This window comes from Spermophilus citellus (assembly GCF_964194105.1).
Source record: "Spermophilus citellus genome assembly, chromosome: 17".
Taxonomy (NCBI): domain Eukaryota; kingdom Metazoa; phylum Chordata; class Mammalia; order Rodentia; family Sciuridae; genus Spermophilus; species Spermophilus citellus.
This window is the reverse complement of record NC_138199.1, coordinates 18198905-18222868: the sequence shown is the minus strand read 5'-3', so window position 1 is coordinate 18222868 and position 23964 is coordinate 18198905. Positions and strand designations below refer to the sequence as shown.

General features: G+C 39.7%; 1 pseudogene across 1 annotated transcript; it reads right to left on the bottom strand.

The window, feature by feature from the left end:
• Positions 1–2487: 2487 nt before the first annotated feature.
• Positions 2488–22104, bottom strand: LOC308635533 (repulsive guidance molecule B-like; annotated as a pseudogene). The gene is made up of 2 exons: positions 21486–22104; positions 2488–2595 (listed from the first exon to the last, which is right to left on the bottom strand). The product of its transcript is annotated as a repulsive guidance molecule B-like (transcript).
• Between the last annotated feature and the right edge of the window lie 1860 nt (positions 22105–23964).

The window sequence follows — 23964 nt, the reverse complement described above, 5'->3', positions numbered from 1 at the left end:
AAAGCAGAGCACAGCAGTCACGATGCCCCAACATGAGCAAGTTAGGGGGCTGGAATGCAGGTCCCACCACCCTGGGTTAGGGCTCCTATCTACTGAGTGGCAAAGAGCCAGGCACAAACGGGGACTTCCCTGGTCAGGCACCACACTGTGTCTTCACCAGACTGAGGTTCTGATGGAGTTGATGTCTGCCGCAAACCTTTAATTCAACATATTAGCTTTAAAAACTGGAAAGCATAAATTCTAGTCACCAAATTATCCCCTTTACTAACAATATTACAGTACAAAATTCTGATGTCTTTTTCAGATTTTAAAAATATGATCACATTATTAAATATTGTTACAGCATAGTATTAGAAACAACTCAAAATGCAAACATGGCATTCAGATTTCTCACAAAACATGTTTATTCAGATGTATCATTTCTATATCCTTATGGGTTATGTCATAGCAATTATATATATGTATACAAGTTTTATCATGCAACATGGAATTCACTTCCAGGAGGTCACCATAGTGTAATCTCCACTTAGTTTTGTGTGATTAATTACTTTGCATAGAATTCATACTGTGGCAGAGTCAGACTGTCTTTGTGTGCCCTTCTAGAATGGGGACATTCTAGCATTTCAAGCAGGTATTGATGTAGGACAGATGAAGATGGACACTTGAGGAATTTGCAGACTGCTGAAATGTGCCAGGGTTCACACCACTACCCAGAGGCCCAGAACCCAGATGGCTCTGTCTCTGGAATCCAGAATCACCTTTAGTCTGAGAATATATTTCTGCATGGAAATAATGCTGAATACCTACCTAGCTCCAAGTTGAGGTAGTGCAGAACAATTTAATCCAGAGGGGCTAATGCCAAAAAGTTTGTGCCCCAGGTATGAAAATTCTCTGAGATTTCTACTCAGTGGGTTACACAACACAAAGGTTAACATAACAGTTACTTTTTCTTCCATGCTCTTAGATTGAACAGAGTTTTCACAAGTTTTTACTAAGAAAAGAGAAATAGTAACTTTTGCACATCAACAGGCTTGATTGCAGATATAACTTTTATTAAAGTTGTAGATGTGCACAATACTTTTATTTTATTTATTTTTATGTGGTGTAGAGAATCAAACCCAGTGCCTCACACCTATGAGACAAGTATTCTATCACAGAGCCACAATCCCAGCCCTGCAGACCTAACTTCTACAAGAAAGAGAAACCTGACCTTTACAAAAAAGAGGAGCTCAGACCACAATGAGCTCTCTAGAAATCTTGTTGACTTAAAAAAATAAATATCTTGTTGATTAGGAGAGAGGCTATATATTACAATTAAGGTGTGGGGTCTTTTGGGCACTACATCATTTGGAGTCTTTGGGGATTACATCATTACTCCTTTGAAGCTCATTATTTACTCCTTTAAATCAAAAAACGTCATTTATCTTCTTGGCTTAAAGTTTTATATAATGTCATAATCTTAATCTCTCTCTCTCTCTCTCTCTCTCTCTCTCTCAACAGCTGCTTCAATAGTTTCAATGTAAAGGGGAGACAAACATGGAAGCAATAAACAAGTTAATAGCATAATTCATACTATGTCAATTAAACTTTTGAAAATATCAAGAATAGAACACCAGGGCTGGGGATGTGGCTCAAGCGGTAGCGCGCTGGCCTGGCATGCGTGCGGCCCGGGTTCGATCCTCAGCACCACATACCAACAAAGATGTTGTGTCTGCCGAGAACTAAAAAAAAAATAAATATTAAAAATTCTCTCTCTCTCTCTCTCTCTCTCTCTCTCTCTCTCTCTCTCTCTCTCTCTCCCTCTCCTCTCCCACTCTATCTTTAAAAAAAAAAAAAAGAATAGAACACCAGCCTCCAAATAGTGAGCTTGATGCCCTAATGCCCTTTCAGGTTTGAACTTGTACATGTGCTAGGTTAGGGTTTTTTTTTTTAAGCAATTTAATTAATAAGTTTTAATTATATACAAGAAAAGTGTACATATTTTCATGATGAGAAAAGTTCTCAGACTTCCTTTTAAGCCTTAGTGCTTTATGAATTTGTCTTTTCTTTTTCAATTATAGCAGAATGCATTTTTACTATTATACACAAATGGAGCCCAACTTTTCATTTCTCTGGTTATATATAGAGTCACACCATTCCTGCAATTATACATGTACATGGGGTAATAAAATTCATCTCATTCCATCATCCTTCTCACTCCCATACCCCCTTCCCTCCCCTCACTCCCCTCTGCCCAATCCAAAGTCCCCCAGTCTTCCCTTGCCCCTTCCCATTATGGGTTAGCTATATGATTGATTGATTGTTATCAGTCCTGTATTAAAGACCAAGGAAAGGACTATGTATGTGATAGAAGTAAGGGTGGCAATTTGTCACAGTATGAGAGCCCTCTTAGAGGATGAAACAGTCCATTTGTCTGTTGGTTAGTTAATCTTCCACCTTGTGTTAATCAGCCAGCCCCCAAGTGGCTGAAGCAGGACTGCTGTTTCCTCAAGCTTCGGTGTGTGCAGGCCAGTCAGCTTCCAGGGTGACCAGAGCAGGGCTAGTGTCCTTCTGATCCTCAAGCTTCTCTGGTGTTTCCTTCTTCCTGATGGTCAGCTGAGGGGGTGCAAAAGAATGTATATGAGATTCTATTTCCAGAAGGTCCCAAAACAAACCAAAAGGAAAAAAATATTACATAATATGTATCTATGTATGTGTATATACATGTAATGATATAATTGGTGACACTGTATAGCGGAGTACAAAATTGTGGACAGTGCTCCTTGTGTGTGTGGCAGAGGAGGGGGATATCCCAGGGGGCTTGAATTACACAGATTTATCTCAATGTAACTTTAAACAAATTTGAAAACAGCTTATAATTTCATGAGCCTGACCCAACATTTCATGCTTTGGCTTATGATCTTCCATATATTATTATAAAAACATGAAGTAAGTTTCAACTCCCTACCTCAGAGGTCAGTTGTCTTCCAAAGGTGCATTTCTAAGTGTGTCACCTTTAGTCTGAGAGTATATTTCTGCATGGAAATAATGCTGAATGCCTGCCTAGTTCCCAAGTGGAGGTAGTGCAGAACAACTTAATTTAACCCATGGCTTATCATCCTCCCTGTTTTCTTCAAAACCAAGGTTGTACTTGTTCTGTTCCCTGGTCAAGGTCACCCAGTTAAGAGGGATTTGAATCTAGCTGTACCAACACTGATGTCTTTGCCTCTCCCCACACTACCATTTGCAAGACAAAACTTGGTAAGATATTTTTCCTTTCTTGATAATCTCTTGAAAGAAGCCAATGGCAGGCTAATTTTGGTAGATCTAGGAGGGTATTTTCCCAAGAGGCTGTTTTTCCCCAAGTCCAGGCGGCTGGAGTCTGACCATTCTGGCTGTCACCAGACTGCTGCAACGTACCAGGGCCTCACACCACTACCCAGAGGCCCAGAGCCCAGATGGCTCTGTCTGTGGAATCTAGAGTCCCCTTCAGAGAGGAGTGTGAGGGTGGGGGAAAGGCAGAGGGTGGGAAGCTGCTTCCAGGCTGGGCTCCCAGAGAAGCCAGAGATCCCTCTCCAGCTTGCACCACAGGGTCAATGTCCAGACCAGGCCAGCAGCCCCCAGGCTCTGCCCAGCCTCCTCACCAGCAGGCTGGACCCACCTAGCCTCACCCACTGCCTGCTGTGAGGACTGCAGCCTTTATTTAAAGTACTCACTTGTTTTCCTTGGATGAGTTCCCTGAGTTAGCACAACAACTCCTCAAGCACCCAGAAGGAGTGGTGGCTGTTCCTGGGTGAAGAAAGGCAGGTGGCAAGCCGTGGACTCTGGTGAGGTGACTGTGATGGAGGATGCCCAACTTCCCAACTTCTGTGGTCTTGGGCAGCACAGCAGAAGCCGTGGGACAGAGTCACTGAAGGGGCATCGTGGAGTGGCAGCATCTGGTGGCAGCAGCAGCAACATGTAACTGCTTCAGGCATAGGGCATCAGGCCTCCGAGGTCCGGACTTGAGCATTGGCGTGTGGGGTGGCATCTGTGGAGGTGTTCGCATCCAGCTGCAGTTTGGGAGATCCGTTGCTGCATACTCACAGTGGTGGTGGCAGAAGAAGAGTCCAGAAGCAGCAGTGGTGACAACAGAGGGATGTTGCCATGATCAGTTTCATCCTGAAGTGCTGACAGGAGTCTGACTGCAGAGGGTGAAGTCAGCATCCAGTGCTGAGTATCACTGTCTTGCGTCCATGATGGAGTCTGGTGGCAGCAACGAAGAGCTCCAGAGTCCAGTGGTGGGATCAAAATCCCAATGGAATTCCTCATAGAAATAGAAAAAGCAATCATGAAATTCATCTGGAAAAATAAGAGACCCAGAATAGCTAAAGCAATTCTAAGCAGGAAGAGTGAAACAGGTGGTATCGCTATACCAGACCTTAAACTATACTGAAGAGCAATAGTAACAAAAACAGCATGGTACTGGCACCATAACAGGCTGGTAGAAAATTGGTACAGAATAGAGGACACAGAGACCAACCCATAAAATTACAACTACCTTATATTAGACAAAGGTGCTAAAAGCATGCAATGGAGAAAGGATAGCATCTTCAACAAATGGTGCTAGGAGAACTGGAAATCCATTCGCAACAAAATGAAATTGAATCCCTATCTCTCACCATGCATAAAAGTTAACTCAAAATTGATCAAGGATCTAGGAATCAAACAAGAGACTCTGAGTCTAATAGAAGAAAAAGTTGGCCCTAATTTCCGTCACGGGGGCTAGGTACCAATTTCCTTAATAATGCACCTATACCACAAGAATTAAAACCAAGAATCAACAAATGGGACAAAATCAAACTAAAAAGTTTTTTCTCAGCAAGAGAAATAATATGTGAGGTGAATAGGGAGCCTACATCCTAGGAACAAATTTTTACTCCTCACACATCAGATAGAGCTCTAATTTCTAGGGTATACAAATAACTCAAAATGTTAAACAACAAAAAAACAAATAACCCAATCAACAAATGGGCCAAGGACCTGAACAGATACTTCTCAGAAGAGGATATACTATCAATCAACAAATACACAAAAAAATGCTTACTATCTCTAGCAATCAGAGAAATGCAAATTAAAACTACTCTAAGATACCATCTCACTCCAGTAAGAATGGCAGCCATTATGAAGTCAAACAACAAGTGCTGGCGAGGATGGGGGTGGGGGAGGTACACTCTTACATTGCTGGTGGGACTGCAAATTGGTGCAGCCAATTTGGAAAGCAGTATGAAGATTCCTTGGAAAGCTGGGAATGGAATCACCATTTGACCCAGCTATTCCTCTTCTTGGACTATACCCAAAAGACCTAAAACCAGCATACTACAGGGACACAGCCACATCAATAGCAGCACAATTCACAATAGCTAGACTGTGGAACCAACCTAGATGCCCATCAATAGATGAATGGATATAAAAAATGTGGCATTTATACACAATGCACTAAAAAATAACAAGATCGTGGCATTTGCAGGGAAATGGGTGGCATTAGAGCAGATTATGCTAAGTGAAGTTAGCCAATCCCCCCTCCAAAAAAATGCCGAATGTCTTCTCTTATATAAGGGGGGTGACTCAAAATGGGGTAGGGAGGAAGAGCATGAGAAGAAGACTACTTCTAGAGAGGGAAGAGAGGTGGGAGGAAAAGGGAGGGAGAAGGGGAATTGCATGGAAGATGGAAGGAGACCCTCATCGTTATACAGAATATAAACATGACGATGTGAGGAAAAAAAGAGAGAAGTGTGTCACATTAGATTGGGTAGAGAGAAGTGATAGGAAGGGGGAGGGAAAGGAAGTACAACAGAATAAAATAGACATTATTATTGCTGTATGTATATACATGACTGCATGACCAATGTGTTCTGCAACCTGTACACTCAGAAAAAGGAGAAATTATATCCCATCTGATTCAAATGTATGATATGTCAAGGTCATTGTACTGTCATGTGTAACTAATTAAAACAAATAAAAAAATTTAAAAAAAGATCAGAGCCAAAATAATGAACTTGAGCCTAAGAAAATAATAGTATAAAGGATCAATAAAACAGAATTTTTTCTTGGAAGATAAACAAGATCGATAAGACCCTATGCAAACATAACAAAGAGAAAAACGTAGAAAAGCTATGTTCTGGGGCTGGGGATGTGGCTCAAGCGGTAGTGCGCTCGCCTGGCATGCGTGTGGCCCGGGTTCGATCCTCAGCACCACATACAAAACAAAGATGTTCTGTCTGCTGATAACTATAAAATAAACATCAAAATTCTCCCTCTCCCTCTCTCTCTCTCTCTCTCTCTCTCTCTCTCTCTCTCTCCCTCCCTCCCTCCCTCTCTCTCTCCCTCTCTCACTCTTTCTAAAAAAAAAAAGAAAAAAAAAGCTATGTTCATAAAATTAGGGATGAAAGAGGAGAAATCACCACAGATATCACAGAGATCCAGCAATCATTAAGGACTATTTTGAAAACTTTTACTCCAATACACTGAAAAAACCTAGAAGAAGTGGATACATTTCTAAATAAGTTGCTCTGAGGATTGGGAATGTGTGGATGCAGAAGAAAGATCTGCCAAAACTGAATCAAGAGGAAAAAGAAAACCTAAGCAGACAAATAACTTGCAGTGAGATAGAGGAGATAGAGAGGTAGATTAAAAGACTTTCACGGGCTAGGGTTGTGGCTCAGTAGTGAGCGCTTGCCTAGCATGCATGAGGCACTGAGTTTAATTATTAGCACCACATATTAATAAATGTGGGATAAGGAGTGCCAGGGTGTACTGTGAAGCCATTCAACTCTTAAAGGCACCTGGCCGAAAGAAAGACAGGATGAAAGAAAGAAAGGAAGGAAGGAAGGAAGGAAGGAACGAAGGAAGGAAGGAAGGAAGGAAGGAAGGAAGGAAGGAAGGAAAATGCAGTATTATTGACATTCCTTTCCTTCCTCAAGGCTGAGTGAGCTGTATCCTCTGCTCTGGGTGGAGGCCAGGGGGATGGGCTGTCATCCAGGCCACCAGGCCTGTAAGCCATACTTGATGTCTGTATCAATTGTTTTTTTTTCCTGTGATCTTGGTTCCAAACAGAGAATTGTCACCCCATTCTCATCAGTGGTGCTAACCCTTGTAAGTTGTAATTTATAGTTATATTCTTAATGTTTTTTATTTTAAATGTGTGTGTGAAGCTATGTTCGAGAAAGGGATCATAGAAAGAGTGAAATATCTTAATCTCATTGAAGAAATGCCTTTTTGATTTCTAATAAATATTTATTTTGCCTTGTTATGGCCACATTTTATTCTTGGTATGTGAATGTGAAGACTGACTAGAAATCCTGGAGTATTGCTTAACAGGAATGGATATGAGGAAGGCCAGTTTTTGGACCAAAAACATTATTGGTCCCAGTTCAGGGCCAGCATGCTGTAAGACATGTGACCTTCACATACTGTCTACACTTCAATGTGCATGCCTGTCCAGGATTCTATCTGAACCCCTTAGCAACGGTGGAAGCAGCTTGAGTAAAGGATTCACAGTCAGATGGTGTTAGTGGTTCAGGCCACAAGATGCCCATGCAGTGCTCTACCCATCTGGCCCTGCTGGCTCTCAGCTTATTTTGCATGGCTATAACCCCACGGTTCCATGAGGAGACCAAAGGTCCAAATCTTCCTATCTGACTTACAGAATTTTCATGAGGAGGCAATGGAAGAATGAGCATGAAAGAGCTGCTACTGTTACTATCTTTATTGCCCCTCAGCCCAACTCATATGTGTGAGCATTTTTATTCTTTTAAAAATCTGTCATAATTAGTTATGCATTAAAATAGAATGCATTTTGACATTGTACACAAAGAGTACAACTTCTCATTAGTTATTTCATAAAGATGATTATTTTCAACTTGATTCTTCCCATACTGCTTTATCTTGTGGAAAGTGTGACCAATTTATTAAGTGAAATACTGCATTTAGTGTACTGGATTTAAATGATTCCCAGAATATCTTCCTTCACTGAGGCAAGTCTTATTGAGGGGCCAAGAAAAGGCTATTTTTCCAGGCACAGTGATGCACACCTGAAATCCCAGTGGCTTAGGAGGCTGAGGTGGGAGCATTGGGAGTTCAAAGCCAGCCTCAGCAATTTAGCAAGTCCCTAAGCAACTCAGTGAGACCCTGTCTCTAAATAAAATATAAAAAAAAGGCATAGGGATGTGGCTCAGTGGTAAAGCACCCATGGTTTCAATTCCTGGTACAAAAAAAATGATGCTCCTGTACACAATCGCATCTTAGTGTAAATAGGTTTTAGTTCAGGATCTAGGAATGGGCCATTCATGGGAACATTCTGGGTAGGCTGATAGAAAAAGGGTGGAAACCCTTCTTGGAGGATATATTTCTGGAAATGGGACACCTAGGTCAATGGTCATGAACATTTTTATGGCACATGATACTGTGAAAAATGAACTGCCAAAATGGTCACAGCAGTTTTTTTCAGCCTTTGAAACAATAGGCTATCCCCTATAGCTCTTTCATTTGTGTGTTATCTTAATAAGATAGTTTTATAGGTTCAATATTATATCCCAGTTTAATAGGAGGGGAAAATGAGACCTGGAATAAATGGCATGAGATGCAAAGGTCATGATTTTTCCTGGCCTGAAGATCCAAGTTCTATGAACTTTAGTTAGGCTGGTATCAAGAGAGACCACTTTTTTTTTTTTTTAACTGTACCAGGCCGTTTCTCTGACAATGCAGCAACATTTCGCAGAAAGGAAGGGATACAATGCAATTCTATAAAAATGTATCTCACCTGCTGTGTGTGAGGACTTAGAACTAATTCAATAAACATTAGACATCCAATATGCCCAATGATAGAGGAGACAAATATGAGTGAGAAACTTCTTTCCTTAAAAATGGTGGAAGGAGGGGGAAGGACGTGAACATTGAGTGCCTACAACATGCCATGCATTTTACCTACAGAGTCTCATTTAATCCTTACAATACCCCAGTGGTTACTCTAGTTCCTTCATCAATTCTGTTATATTTTCCAGTAGTTATTTCAAAGCTGTCATTCTTGACCCCATTTCTCTTTAAAAACCTATAGGTAGTTTAATCTCCTACTTAGTGGGGAAAATAGAAGCCATCAGATGGAAACACCTTCAACTTTTGACCACCAAACCTACAAAGTTATGTGTATTCATACCCACAGCATTGAAATATCCTGTCAGGGGATACTCTCTACTTCCTTGAGATTTCTTATGCTATTTCATGATTGTGAAATTTATTTCTCCACTTAACAGATCTCTTTTCTAAAATTAACGTTAGGGTCTAACCGAAAGGGCCTAAAATGATATTTAGGGCCTAACCTAACCTGTGTCACACTAAATATCTTAAAATATTTTATGATGTTTAGCTAATTTGGCTCTAATATTTTTCTTTCTAAATTTTCACTTCATATTAATTATATGATAATCATAGCATTCTTCTATTGGACCCCAGTTTTTTTGAGGGCGGTTGAAATTAGTTGATCAAGTCCCTGTTCTTTTTCTCAGCCAAGAGAGGCAATACCAATTCTGTTTTTCAGTTTAATAGGGTGTAAAACCCTGGGCTGACCATTCACTTTATGTCGTATGTGAGTACAGCCCTGCGTCCCTGGAGTTGTGTACTGTGTGACCCAGGAAGCCTTATGTGGCAACCCTGGGTGAAATACTCCATAGAGAGCCTCCAAGTCATTGATCTGATGTGTTAAGGAACTCCTATCTGCCCAGCACTGGACTTTGTGTGTCTGTGTTGGGGTTGGGGGTATAAAGAAGGTCTCTATGGGTAAGTTATATGTCTCTTGATGGCAATATATGTGGAAATACAAGGGTATTAAAAGGTTTGGGGAGTCCCTACGCAGTCACTTCCCTTCAGACTGTGCCTGCTTGGGGTATGCAAATGCAGGCCTTGCAGATGTGCCCTGGTCCAGTTCACCTGGAGCACCCAGGACTTGTAGGCTCCTCTCTCAGTGCAATGGCCTTGGTCACCTCGGTCTTCAGAGTTTCCCCGCTGCCCCTTCCAACTTGCTTTTCCTATTGGAGCAGTAACAGTATGTAGGTCACCATTCCTGTCCCAGTGGCATCTAGTGTTCTCCAGGCACATCTTCTGTGGTCTCTGAGTCAATCTGCCCTTCAGAGGAAGCCCTCTGGGGTGGCTTTACACTCATCAGATCAATCTCATGTACGCAACAAGACTGACCGACTCCTAGGTGGTAAGCAATGTGTTCAAAGTTACGGATACTTCAAAGAACAAGACACTCTCCCTGCTCCCTTAGAGCTTTTGCAGTTTAAGTAAACAGATATTTAACTGTCATTTACTCCAGTTTTATAAATTAATACTTTTACAGTTGTGGTATGTGCTAGTCTGATATAAAAGTTAGTGTGTTTGTATAACAGAGGGGCCTAATCTAGGCTGGATCACACTGAGGACAAGTGTCCTCTGGGTCAAGGGATGAGAGGGTGGGATAGACTTCAAGAAGTGAAAATACATGGGCAAAAACCCCCAGGTAGTAGGGAGCTTGGTGCATCTGAGGTCTGGAGAATCAAGTCTGTGTGGCCCAACTGCTGGAGCAAGGAGCCAAGTGACATGAGATGATGCTGGAGGGGTGGCCATGCCCAGAGCATGTAGGGCTTGTCCCATCAAGGTGAGGCTTTGACACTTCATTTCAAGGGTAAGTAGAAGCCACCAAAATGTCTCACATGGGGGAACTACTGAGTGGGAACATTTCCCTGTTTAATCTGATGGGATTGTAGGCTTGAAAGTGTGTTTTATTACTACTGTTTTTCTCCTGCTGTCCTTTGAGATACAGTAACAGTCTGAAGAGTGTGGGATGGAGTGAGTTTCACTCAAGAGAGGTGGTGAGAAGACCCAGGAAGTGACTGAGAAAGAAGGAAAAAGGAAGGAGGGAGATTGGTGGAATGTGGAGTTGTTTAGGTAGAGAAGGGCATTTGGGCTCACTCATTTATTCAACTCACCTTTCTTAGGCATTTAATAGATTGCAGATCCTAAAAAAAACTCTGTTAATGTCCTTGAGATGGCATAGATGGAAGGATGGGCAAATGGGGCAACTAAGTCAGATAGAGAGGAAGGCTTCATACCTAAAATGAGAGTTGAGTTGCATTTGGAAGGAAACACAGGAATTAGCTAGAGCAAGGCCTGGGGTAGGTGTATATGTGTGTGCTAATACCAATATAAATTAAATCATATTTGAAATACTCTGAAAGAATATTGAGAATACTTTACTAATAAGAATAACCACACTATAATTAATCTGTTTTCTAAATTAGCATTTAAAAGTGGAAGAGCTTGTGGAATGTTTCTGGAGCTTGATCTTACTTAGAATGAAGAGATAAACAAGTAGAGATCCAAAACATATTTTTTCCATTATTTTAATTAAATAAATACTACTTAACTTAAATTATGAAATAACCCAACATATGGAAAAGTACAGAGAATTTAATGCATATCCATATGTCCATGTCAGAGGTAAATTTGAAGCCCCCATACATTTGCTTCTCTAGAGATAATGACTGTAGTATCCTTTATGTCTCTGATTTTTATAGTTTTATAATGTACATTTGATTCCAATAATTTATTTTTTTTTACTTATGTATTATAGAACTACACAGCTTGCATTTTCACCCAGTATTGTTTTTGAGATTTAGCCATGTTGTTTCTTCATTTTTAACTTCCATCTCTTGTTAGTCCTTTTCCTCTGAAATGAAAGTTTTATTTTTCCTGCTCCCTGAAGTATTTCAAAGAATTGCAATTTTAATGATAGTGTGTTGAGAGCCACAGCCAAAGAGGCCCCAGCAAACTTCCAGCTGCCAGCAACTAGCTGCCGGCCGATGATTGGCTCACAGCAGCCCCAGCAACATCTAGCTGATTGGCTCCTCTGCGGTGATGTTCATTGGACTGTTTCCCTGCCCTTCAGACTGCCAGCTGATGATTGGCTCACAGCGGCCCCAGCAACATCTAGCTGATTGGCTCCTCCACGGAGCTGCTCATTGGGGGACTTCTTTGGCTCCGCCCACGCAACCCAGCCAATCGGCCTCAAGAACAGGAGGATTGTGGGAGGTGGTGAGGGTTGTGTGGGGGTGAGAGGCTTGTGGGAAGCCGGTGGTGGCAGTTGGGCTCTGAGGGGTTTTTCCCTGAGGAGCTGTTTTGTTTGGCGTTTGTAGTTCTAAAAATAAAGTTAGTTTCTTTTGACAAGTGGCTCCTGAATTGTGCCCAGCCAGACTGCGGCAATAGTGCCTAAGGTAGTTAAAGTGTTGGCCCCTAAGATGCCTGTCCTAATTTCCAAAGACTATGAATATTAGCTTATGTGGTGAAAGGGACTTGGATCATATGGTTAAATTAAGTATCTCAGAGGAAAGATGATCTTGGATTTTCTGGGTGGGCCTGACATAATTACAAGGGAAGCAGGAAGGTCAAAGTCAGAAGATCAGAGAGGGAGAGATTGCAAGATAATATCTGCTACCTTTGAGATGGAGGAAGGAGTCTGAAGTCAAAGAATGCAGTGTCTAGAAGCTTTCAAAAGAAACACAGACTTGCCTGACCCATTTTGACTTACACCACACTGTCACATTCTTAGATGAATTTCTTTTGGTTGCTCTTTCCCAGAAATTAACAAATGAACTTTTATGTATTGTTATTTCTGACTGGAAACATCCCTATCACTGAAACCCTGAGCTGTATATCTGGGGAATGGAATATGCTGAGTGGCTTAAGTGACTCATAGGTCACCCCTGGATCTAGGTGTGGGGAGAAAGCTCATCCAAATCTAAGAATGGAATAGATCTGGTTTCCAATAGAGATTTCCTACAGAAAAATCTGGATCTTATTAAGATAAATGTAAGTAGACCTCAAAATATCAAATGCCTACTACCAGTACTCAGTAGATAGTTATTGAAAGAATAAGTAATGTAATTTGATAAAATTTTCTGAAGATAAGCATGGATTAGGATTTGCATTTTATAGATAAACAGTTTGGTAAAGAGGTTGAATAATTTGCTCAAGGAGAAGGAAATGGGGAGACTTTCAGTGTTGTAGGATGAATAAGCCTAGAGATATAATTAATATATTGCTGGAGGGCTGTAGTTAATATTAATGTATTATATGTTGAAAAACTGCAGAGAGTATATCTTAGGTGCTCCTACCATATACAAAAAGGTAACTATAGAAGGTGATGGATATGTTAATTTGCTTATCTGTACTAATTATTTCACATTTTTCAATACCATATATGTACATATCTTATTGTACAACCTAAATACATATGATAAAAACAAATTTCAAAACCAATTTTCTTGAAGTTACAAAATATTAGTTAGTTGAAGAACTGGGACTAGAATGCATGACTTCTGATTATAATTCGATGTTTTTCTGTTAAGCTGTCATGCTTGTTATTATTAATAATGTACTTACTATTATAATGCAGTAGACTCATCTGGGGATTTAACTATTATAGAGAACACAGTCTATGGAAAAAATCTTCAGATGGCCCACCATTGTCATTTGTATGAACTTGTAATCTCTTTCTAAATAAGAAAGGGCTTGGATTTTTCTTCCATATTGTTTCAGAAATACCATTCCTTTTTAAAAACTGTCTTCTTTATCACTGTTAATAGAACTATAAGAGGTTGATGTGGGAAGTTATTCAAATATCATCTTCTTTGTTACTTTTTATTTGCATTTCCAACATTTTTTCCCTTATTTCAATGTGGTTTAGCTGTTCTTGATTCAGCTCTTACACCTGGACCATATTATTCAAAGAGTTTTCTTATGAGAGACGGAAAAAATATTCTGTCTTGTGTGTTTAATGAAATTCTAAAAGGATTCTTTGCAAAGCCTCTGCCAACAAAACAAAAATGCAGACAATAATTTCATGGCAATAGAAATTCCATTTGTTTAGTATTTGAAACATTTTGTTTGCTTTTAGTTCAGATATTAAACAAGTTTATTTGTTTAGCTAATCTGGAGAGCCTCCTGTGTGTCAAGCACTGCACTGGGTGCAAAGGATATATCCTTGAATTCTTAATAAAATGAAATTCATTTTACTAAGAATTTCATTCAATAAAATGAAATTCCTTGTTTTATTGTAGTTCTTTTTAAAAATCATAAGTCCTTCCCTCTATTTTAAGTGTTTTTAATGACCTTTTAGTGAAAGGTAAATATAAGTGGTAAATGGCTCCTTCTCTCCAAGAATTTCTAATTTCATATAGAAAGACAGATACATAAATGTTACACTGTGGTATGACAGAGGTACAAGTAGGGTGCTACACATGTAGATAAGAAGGGTGGGCCAGATCAGAGAAAGACTTTCAAAGGAGATAATCACTTATATTACCTTAGATATTTAAGAACCCATAAGAGCCAACTCAGCCAAAGTGTTGGTAGGGCAAGAGGTGGAGAAGATGCATTTTAAAGTGAGGGGGCAGCATATGCAAAGACATGAAGCTATGAGAAAGTCTGACTTGTTCGGGGAGCTGCAAGTAGTATATAATTACCAGAGTGTGGAGTTAGTAAGTGAAGGGGTTGGGGATAGGGATTCTGAAGTTATGGCAGGAGTGGCCTGAGATATAAGCAAGAGGCTTGGTGAAAAATAAGGCTATAGTTCCCAAAGGAGGCTGGAGACCTTATAAGTCCTACATGTTTTGTAAAAGGGCTTGACTTTATTTTCTGAAATTGGCCTTAATTCTGAAATCACACTTGGTTTCCAATGTTTAGTGTGCTTCATCATTTACCAGCCTTATGACATAAGTAAGCTGCTCAAACTATTTGAGCTTCCGGTTTTTAAAAATCTGCAATGGGGAGATGAATTCCTGCTTTGAAAGGCTGTTGTAGAAATGAAACAATAAAACAAATGCACAGTGCCTGACACACAGTAGGTTATCAAGAAATAGTAATTGTCATATTAATTATTTTAATATCTTGAATGTTTATTTTTTCCAGTTTAAGCATTTTTTAAAACCTTGTTACTGAAGTATAACTTATACAGAAAAGTTCATGAACCCAAATTGTATACCTCAATAGAGCATCAAAGTGAACACTTCCCATGTTAATAAGCAAAATGTTGTCATCACCTCTGAAGCCCCATTGAACCTCTTCCCATTAACTACCTCTTACCTAAAAGCAATTACTACTCTGACTTTTAATGTCATAAATTAATTATGCCTGCTTTTGAATTTTATATAAATAGTATCATATGGTATATCCTTTTTTAAATGTATGGTTATCACTCAACAATATTTGTAGGATTCATCTATGTTATTGCATGTAGCTATTGTTCATTCATTCATGCTGCTATGTAGATATTTGGTTGTGCAAATATTCCACAATTTAGAATTTCATTTTATTATTGATGGGTATTGGGATAGTTGAAGAGTTTTTTGCCATTATGAATAATAAACATAATGAATATGAACTTTCTTGTATATATTTCTTGTGCATATGCATGCATTTCTGTTTGGTCTATCTGTAGAAGTAAAATTGTCACATTACAGAGCTAATACAGTGGTTATTGTCAAAGGATTTTCCAAGGATTGTATCAGTTCACACACCAACAAGGAGTGTAGGATAGTCATGGTTTCTCAGCATTCTTATCAACACTTAGTATTTTCTTTTTATTGTAGCTTCCCTCAGTAAGTTTAGTGTTATCTTACTTCTCTGCCTGGTGACAAGTGTTGTTGAGCACCATTTCATATAACTACTGGCCATTTAGATATCTTCTTTTTCAAAGTCTGTTTCAGTCTCTTGCTTTTTTTCCTATTGCATTATTTGTCTTTTTCTTATTGATTTATGGGAATTTTTTGAAGAAAGTTGTTCTAGGTACAAGTTCTTTGTTAACATTTATTGCAGATATTTTTCCTCATACTCCATGATCTGCTTTTTCACTGGTGGCTTTTGATGAAGGGAAATTCTTCATTTTATTGTAGTCCCTTTTAAAAATCATAAGTCCTTTCCTCTATTTTAAGTGCTTTTAATGACCTTTTAGTGAAAGAAATATCAGAATTATTCAGTTTTATTCATGATTGAGGGGATTTGGAGATTTCTGGTCTTTTATTCTGAATAACTAGTCCCCTTAAATGTGTAGCTTTGTTTTGGTTTCAATCCTAAACCTGGGGTGGGGTGTGAGTGCTTGCTAAAATCTCTTTCTTTAAGGTCATCAGACTCCATTTTTTGTTTTCCCAGCTCTAAGACTGTTAAAACCTCTGCTCACTCCTTGTAAAGGACCTTTCTGTAGTTGGCAGATATCTTAAGGGAGAATGCACCCCCAAATCAACTTGAACTTCCATGCTCTCCCAGATGAGGTTTATATAACTCCTCACTGCTTTGATATGTCTGATGCCTATGCAGGGGATTTTAAACAATTTTTTTTTTATCCAGCTATTCTATTTCTTAGCTGGGAGTCAGTTGATGTGAATCACCTGTTCTGCCATATACTGAAAGTGGAACTCTGACAGTTTGATAGGAGAGTGGATAATTTTTGTGCCATTACATTAGGAATTATTAATACATTTAAGAAGCAGCATCTTGTTATCGTGTAAGAAGCCCTATCCAAGTCCGTGTCTTTACTCTGTGACAGGGCATCCATATATGACTGTCATAGTCTTTGTCAGCAGTGGGGCACTGACTCAAGTGAGGAAACTTTAGCGTTGGAGTGATTCTGGTGTATATTTGTTAAAATATAAAATTTAGGTGAAGTAATACTTTTTTTAAAAAATATTTATGTTTTGAAAAACAGGAGAACTTCTGAGACTTATTAGAGGCATTGTTCATAGGTATAGTGGAAACTATGACCAGAACAAGAATGTTTTCAAATGTGTTTCTATCAGGCCAACATCTGTTTCTGAACAACAACTAAACAAACTTCCCAGATGCTTGTTAAAATTGTAGATGTTGAGATGAGTTATTATCCTAAAGTAATGAATGAAATTTAAATAGTATAAATTAAAACATTTTCTTATCTTGTTTAATTTACCATTTGTATAGTTATGGAGCAACTGTCTTTCTGTATTTCACTTCTTGAATTAAAATATTTAAGTCCTTTTGAAAATGTGGAAATAGTTTTTCAAAGATAGGATGCATTTGTTAAAATTCAGTGACCATGTCAGATAAAAATGCTCACTATAATAGAAATAGATGGGTGCTTCTTCAACATGGGATAATAATATATCTGAAGTAGCCCAAAAGCCAGTGTCTCACTTAAGTGGGTATCACTAAAAGCATTCTCACTATCAGTACCATTCCTCTTCAGTATTATTATTAAGTGCTGTTCTGGAACTGCTGGTTTATGTGGTTCATTTAATTACTTCATCGTTTTTTTTTAATTTAAAGAACAACATTTTATTCTGTTCCTCTTGTGTACAAAATACTAGGAAACAGTTAAATCAAAGATTTGAAAGATGGTTGCTTAATATAGTTTTAAGCTATAAAAGTCAATTATTTTTATGGAGGCATCTAACCTTACGTAGCTTCAATCGCAGTTCAACAGACATAGCAAGTAACACATCCTGTGTTGCTTTTACTTGGTGTCAGTTTATTTCATTCAATTCTGTTCCTTCTAATTTATTTTATGTTACTTTCCTTCCTTCTTTCCCATCCTCTTTCTGCTTTTCGGACAGGCTACTGCAGTCATATCCCAATTGGTCTCTCTCCTTGGTCTACGGGATAATAGACAGATGAAGCGATATGGACTAGTGATAGCTTCTAAAATGTTTTAAGAACTGGTAACAAGGTATGAACTCTAGTGCAAGGTATTTAGCTTCTTTCACTAGTCACAATCCTTAGCCATACTAACCTGCCTGCCATTTTTCATTCCAAAATGCTTCTCTATTTTATTACTTAAAACCCAAAACTATTTTTTATATTTTAATGACATGTTTGTCTCTTCAGAAAAATATGAAACACTTCATGCATTTGTGTGTCATCTGGTGCAGAGCCTATGCTTATCTTCTCTGTATCATTTGGTGTCACGAGCCATCCATGGGCTGTGTGTGTGAGCTATGCACATTTGAATGTATGAGAAGACTGGTCTGGCATTGTGCGACAAAAATGTGCCTTTCCTTTCTCTCAGCCTGTGATCTCACACAGCAACTGAGATGGGTGTGACTTGCCAAGATGTCAATCAATCTGCTGACCACAAGACATCACCAGGCAAGACTCCACCTTTTGAAACCCTACCCCTTGCCTTATTTGGGTGGAATGTTCTATCGAATGTCTTCTCCCCAATAAATAGTGGAGTTTCGGGTATGCTCACTCTCTTGCTCTTTCCAGCACTGCACAGCATGGAGCTGACCTTTGGGGTCACTGAGCCCTCCTGCCTTCGATCTTAGAAACTCGTGTTCATGTGCTACATGGATTTTTTAGCCATTTTCTTAGTTATTGATACAGCGAGCTCCTTTGAACCCAGCTCATCTTGCCAGCCTGGCAAGCTGGTGACAATTTGAGTTTTAGATGTGTGCCATAAAGAAAGCACTGCTTCAAATATTTATTAAGAATCTACTCTATGTCAGGCTTTTTTTTTTCAAATGCTGGAAACAAAGTACTAAACAGAATAATAAAAAAAAGTCATTGTAGTCTCTTATAGAATATGATATATATTTGAACCAGAAATCCATTTTGGTGCTGTTTTTGCCATAGACATGATTCACAGGTCTGGGAATCAATGGGATGGTAGCAGGAAAATCTCTCATTATTAAGCCAAATAACACAGAATTTTTGCTTCCCACAACCATAGTGTTGGGCTTTGTTGATTTGAAGATTAGAGATCTTACTTTCTGTCATAGCCTGTGATGTAAATAATTAAAAAAAAAACAGAGGCTGAGACAAAATCTTATTTGCAAGTAATTTGAGAATTGTATATGATTGTGAGAAGTAAGGAATAGAGGGATATTAAATAGGGAACAAGATATACTACCCTACTTTATAACTTGGCTCTGTGATGACTGAGGCATAAATTCATAATCACTCAGCACCTGTAAAAACTGAATCATTGGCATTAACTCCGTGTACTTACAAGTTCTGCATGTGTGAGAGTTGAGCTGGTTTTCCATGATATTCCCTCCATGGAATCAGAGAGACCCAATGGCAGGACACAAGAAGCAGGTGGAACATGTCTGAGGTAATGCTGTCAGACTAACTACATGCACAAGGCTGGTGGTTAAAATCTGTGAAGAACTGCTTATTTCAGCCATGTCTGATGTAAAAGATAATGGCTGAGAGAATTTCCAGTGGCACACAAGAAGTATCTGATACAATTTCCAAGAAAGGAATGATTCTACCAAATCTACCAGTTGGCAGTTCTTTATGTCACTGAACAATAAACAAGGGAGTTACTATATTGCCAGAGGCAATTCAACTCCAATTAATAATGGAAATTTGCCTTTTTCTACATCATGAGAAAGAAGAGACCATTATGATATCCAGAAGATTGTTGGGGGGTGTCACAAGTAAATGTTAATGGGAAACCATTTCAGTAACCCAATAAAGGGAAACATAATGAGGATTCAGATTCCCTAGGAATGAAAGATGAGTCTAGCTAAAGTGATGAAAAAGGAAACATGGAATAGGTGTAGAAGAAGGAATTATAAATATCAATTATGTTTTCATGATCAATTTCAGGGTAAGGAAAAGCCGGCTTCGAGGTAATCTGACATAAAGACTAATTGGGAGCATGGTGGTGATGGGTGCTATTAAATTTTTCCTAAAGAGGTAAGGAGCTAGAATTAACTCAGTGCGATACAAATCCCTGGGTTATGCAGATATATATGTAGGTATTATAAAATTGCGTCCATAAAATGCCAAGTCAAACGATTAAAATTTGTTTTAAAAATATACCACATATGTTTGGAGGCAAGGGAAGGTGTCCCGGAGGCAAGGGAAGGTGACCCAGAATCAAAAGACAGTCATAAGTATCTCAAAAGCTTGATTCTCACCAATTGTATTTTAATCTGAAGCAGCTTATGAATAGATACAATAAATAAAGGAAGTTAAAGCAAATGAGATGGTCTTGCTTTACATACAAAGCCATATGTATGGTTTTGTGGTTAGGATAATAGGGAAGGAAGTGGTTTACTTGGGATGCTCTTTTAGTAGAAACCCTTTTTGTCTAGCATTGACTGGCAATTGGAAACCCTATTGATAGCTCCTCTCTACCTATTTGTAGGAAGACACTGGTGCCTGGAAGTTGCTGTTGAACAGTACTAGTGTTTTCAAAATAAACAAACATGGGCTATAGACAATGGACAGCAGGCAGGGTAAGCTTAACTTAATTTTGCCAGTTTTTCCCTTAGCTCTGACTTAAACTGTTAACCCAAGGCCCGAAATTACATGGGGATTATATATCCCTTTATGCAATATCCAATTTGTATCTTCCTTGGTCACCAAAAGTTTAGGAACAAATACCATTATGGGTTTTCCATTGGGAAGTTTGGCTGATAGTCATTGCATTTTACTATAACTTCCAAATCACCAATAAAATGTGTTTCCATGGGGCTGGGGCTGAGGCTCAGTGGTAGAGCGCTTGCTTAGCAGGTGTGAGGCACTGGGTTCGATCCTCAGCATCACATAAAAATAAATAAATAAAATAAAGATATTGTGTCCATCTACAACTGAAGATATTTTTTATTTATTTTTTATTTTTTTTTTATAAAGAGAGAGTGGGGGGGGAGAGAGAGAGAGAGAATTTTTAATATTTATTTTTTAGTTCTCGGTGGACACAACATCTTTGTTGGTATGTGGTGCTGAGGATCGAACCCGGGCCGCACGCATGCCAGTCGAGCGCGCTACCACTTGAGCCACATCCCAAGCCCCTGAAGATATTTTTTAAAAATGTATTTCCTTATGGGTCACTGCCTCAAGCTTCACAGTTTTCTTTATTCAAAATGTCCACTTCAGTCATCTGATAAAACTGAATATGGAATTCTTCAAGAGGAATTACACACACATGCACTCGAAAGTCATCACCGAAAAACAAAACAAAACACACACACACATTTCTTCATTAAATTGGCCTGCATTTTCTCCCAGGAGAAAGCCATTTCATAGTTTACTATTTATTTTTCATATCATTGTCTATTTAAATTTATTTTTTAAAGAGAGAGTGAGAGAAGAGAGGGAGAGAGAGAATTTTTAATATTTATTTTTTTTAGTTTTCGGCAGACACAACATCTTTGTTGGTATGTGGTGCTGAGGATCGAACCCGGGCCGCACGCATGCCAGGTGAACGAGCTACTGCTTGAGCCACATCCCCAGCTCATCTATTTAAATTTAGACCCACACTTTATATTCCAGAGCAAGTTCCTTACTAAATCCTTTATCAATTCTTGTTAATTGCATTTCAAAAAAATGTTAAAAAAATTTTAAAAAACATTCCTTTAAAATAACCCTTTTATACCACATTTTGAAAGTTGTCCGAAGAATCAAACATTTGGAAGTTATGAGTAGAAAGAGGGGAAAAAAGAAAGCACACTTACCTTATTTGTAGCAGTGGCACTGGATCCAGGGACCGCAGGCACATTTGTCACTTGAACTGAAAGCTAGTTATTATCTTTGAGTGTCCAGTTCCCTTCCACTTTATAAGTTTGGAAGTGATCCTTCAAAGTTCTCAGGTGAGGATCCCCGAACAAGCCACAAAAAAAGTAACTGGGGGAGGGTTATGGTCCCCTCCCCTATGTTCTCTGGGTTCTGTGTGGCTGTGATAATTACAAGGGTCATGGGTCACTTCAAGGTTGGTAGAGGATGTGGGTCCATCCTTGGAACAGTTCCTCCAGCGCAGGAGGTCACTGAGCCCTAACACAGCAGAATGATACACCAGGTTGCCAAGGCAGGCTTTCGAAGGGATACAAAGTCCGTGGTACATTTCTGGATTCGACATTAGGACGGCTGATGGCAGTCACCTGCGTGGAGAAGTCCAAGGCTGAGCAGCAGCAGTAGCAGCAGGGCCAGCGGCGGTGGGCAAAGCCCTAGGGGACCCTGCTGTACAACCCCGGCGGTGCAGGCAGTCGCTGCTATCAAGCCATGCCCATCCATACAGGTCTCCTGGGCTCCGGCGAGGTTGCCTTGAGCCAGTGGCTGCAGTGGGACAGACGACATGCCCCGCTTGCTCTTCTCCCTCCTTCAGGCCAGCAAAGAAGATACGCCGCCCTCACCGCCGCGCAGCTCAGGGCCACGGTGGGCAGCGGGAGGAGCAAAAGCATCGCCGTGGCCTGACAGCCAGCCGGCGAGGAGAGAGGAGCTAGAGCTAAGATACAGAGATGGTGAGGTGAGCTAGTGCCAGCCTTGAGAGTGCCAGCGCCCGACCCCGGCCAGCGTGGCCTCAGCGGGCGTGGAGTCCTGACGTGGACCTACAGGAGGGGCACAAGCTCCCCCAAACCAGGGTCTTATGCATGCTAGTCAGGTGTTCTAAATTGTAGAATATTAAATCAATTGTTTTTTATTATATCAAAATTCGTCTTCAAAAGCTGTTAAACTGAGACACACTTAACCAGTATATGGCACATGCTGTAATCCCCGTGGCTGGGGAGGCTAAGGCAGAAGTATCAGGAGTTCAAAGCCAGCCTCAGCAACTTAATGAAGCCCTAAGCAACCTAGCCACACCCTGTTTCTAGATAAAATTTTTAAAAGGAAGGGATGTGGCTCAGTGGTTGAGTGCCCCTGTGTTCAATCCCTAGTACCAGAAAAGAAAAAATTTGTAAAAAGTCATACTTCTGATGAACTAAAAAAAAAGGGGGGGGGAGGGATACACCTTACTATTATTGAATCATGAAGAAATAAAAACCTGAAGAGAACAATAACAAGCAGCACAAGTAGCAAATTTGAATTTGTAATAAAAACCCTTCCATCAAAGAAAAAAGCTCAGGCCCCATGACTTCATTGTCAAGTTTCATAAAACATTTAACAATTCCTTATGTTATTCCCAAAAATTAAGAGGAAAGATTTCTTCCAAACATATTTTATGAGGCCAGAATTACCTTGACCCCCAAACTGGAAAAAATACTAGAGGGGGGGGGGAGAAGGAAAAGAAAGAAAAACTCAGGTCAATATTCTAGATAAACATAGACGTAAAATTCCTCAACTAAATACTAAAAGATCAAATTCAACAGCACACTATGAAGATTATCACCATGGATCAAGTGGGATATATCCCATAGGTTCAAGGATGATTCAACATACACAAATAAATAAACATGTTATGATTTAGATATATGGTGTCCCTCAAAAACTCGTGAGACAATGCAAGAAAGTTTAGAAGTCAAGTGACCTCACTTCTGGAGGCAACTGCTGAGGCTCCTCCAATCTCACTGCCTCCATTGCTCCCCTCCAGCATCCAGGGCTGCTCTAAATCCCCAGGCTTCTCCTGTCCCTCAGGCCCCTCCACATCTCACTTCTCCTGGAGCCTCCTGCACTGTATCTCTATTGAGGAACCTAAATGGTGCTCAAAGCTGGTCTTGGGCTCTGTACTGCCTCTCTGAACCTGAAATCAGAGTTTAAGGAAATCATATCTATATTCATTCAAAGCAATCAACAGGGACTTTCAGGAGAAAAAAAATCTACCATGAGTTAAGAGGCTGGGCAAATTCATGCACCTTTGAGAGGCATTAGGACCAAGCACTCAGAAACATAAGCCTAGAAGTCAGAATTCACCCTCTTGATCAGTGACCTTTCTTAAAATAAAAATACCAAGTGCCAATGAGATGACTTGAAATGAAATTTTCCAAATACAGTACAAGCCCAACAAGTCAGTAGGAAGCATTTGGAAAGCAAGTTGGTAACTGGACCAGCACACAACCCAGCCTCAAGCTTACATGCCTAGGGCTCAATAATGCAGATGAAGCAATCAGAAAAAACTCTGCTCACTTGGCCACTTCTAGAAATTGTAAAGCACTTGAAAGGGGGAGGAGGAGAGTGTTTACCCAGTAAGGCAGGATGAGCCCATGAAATGTGCAGTGCAAT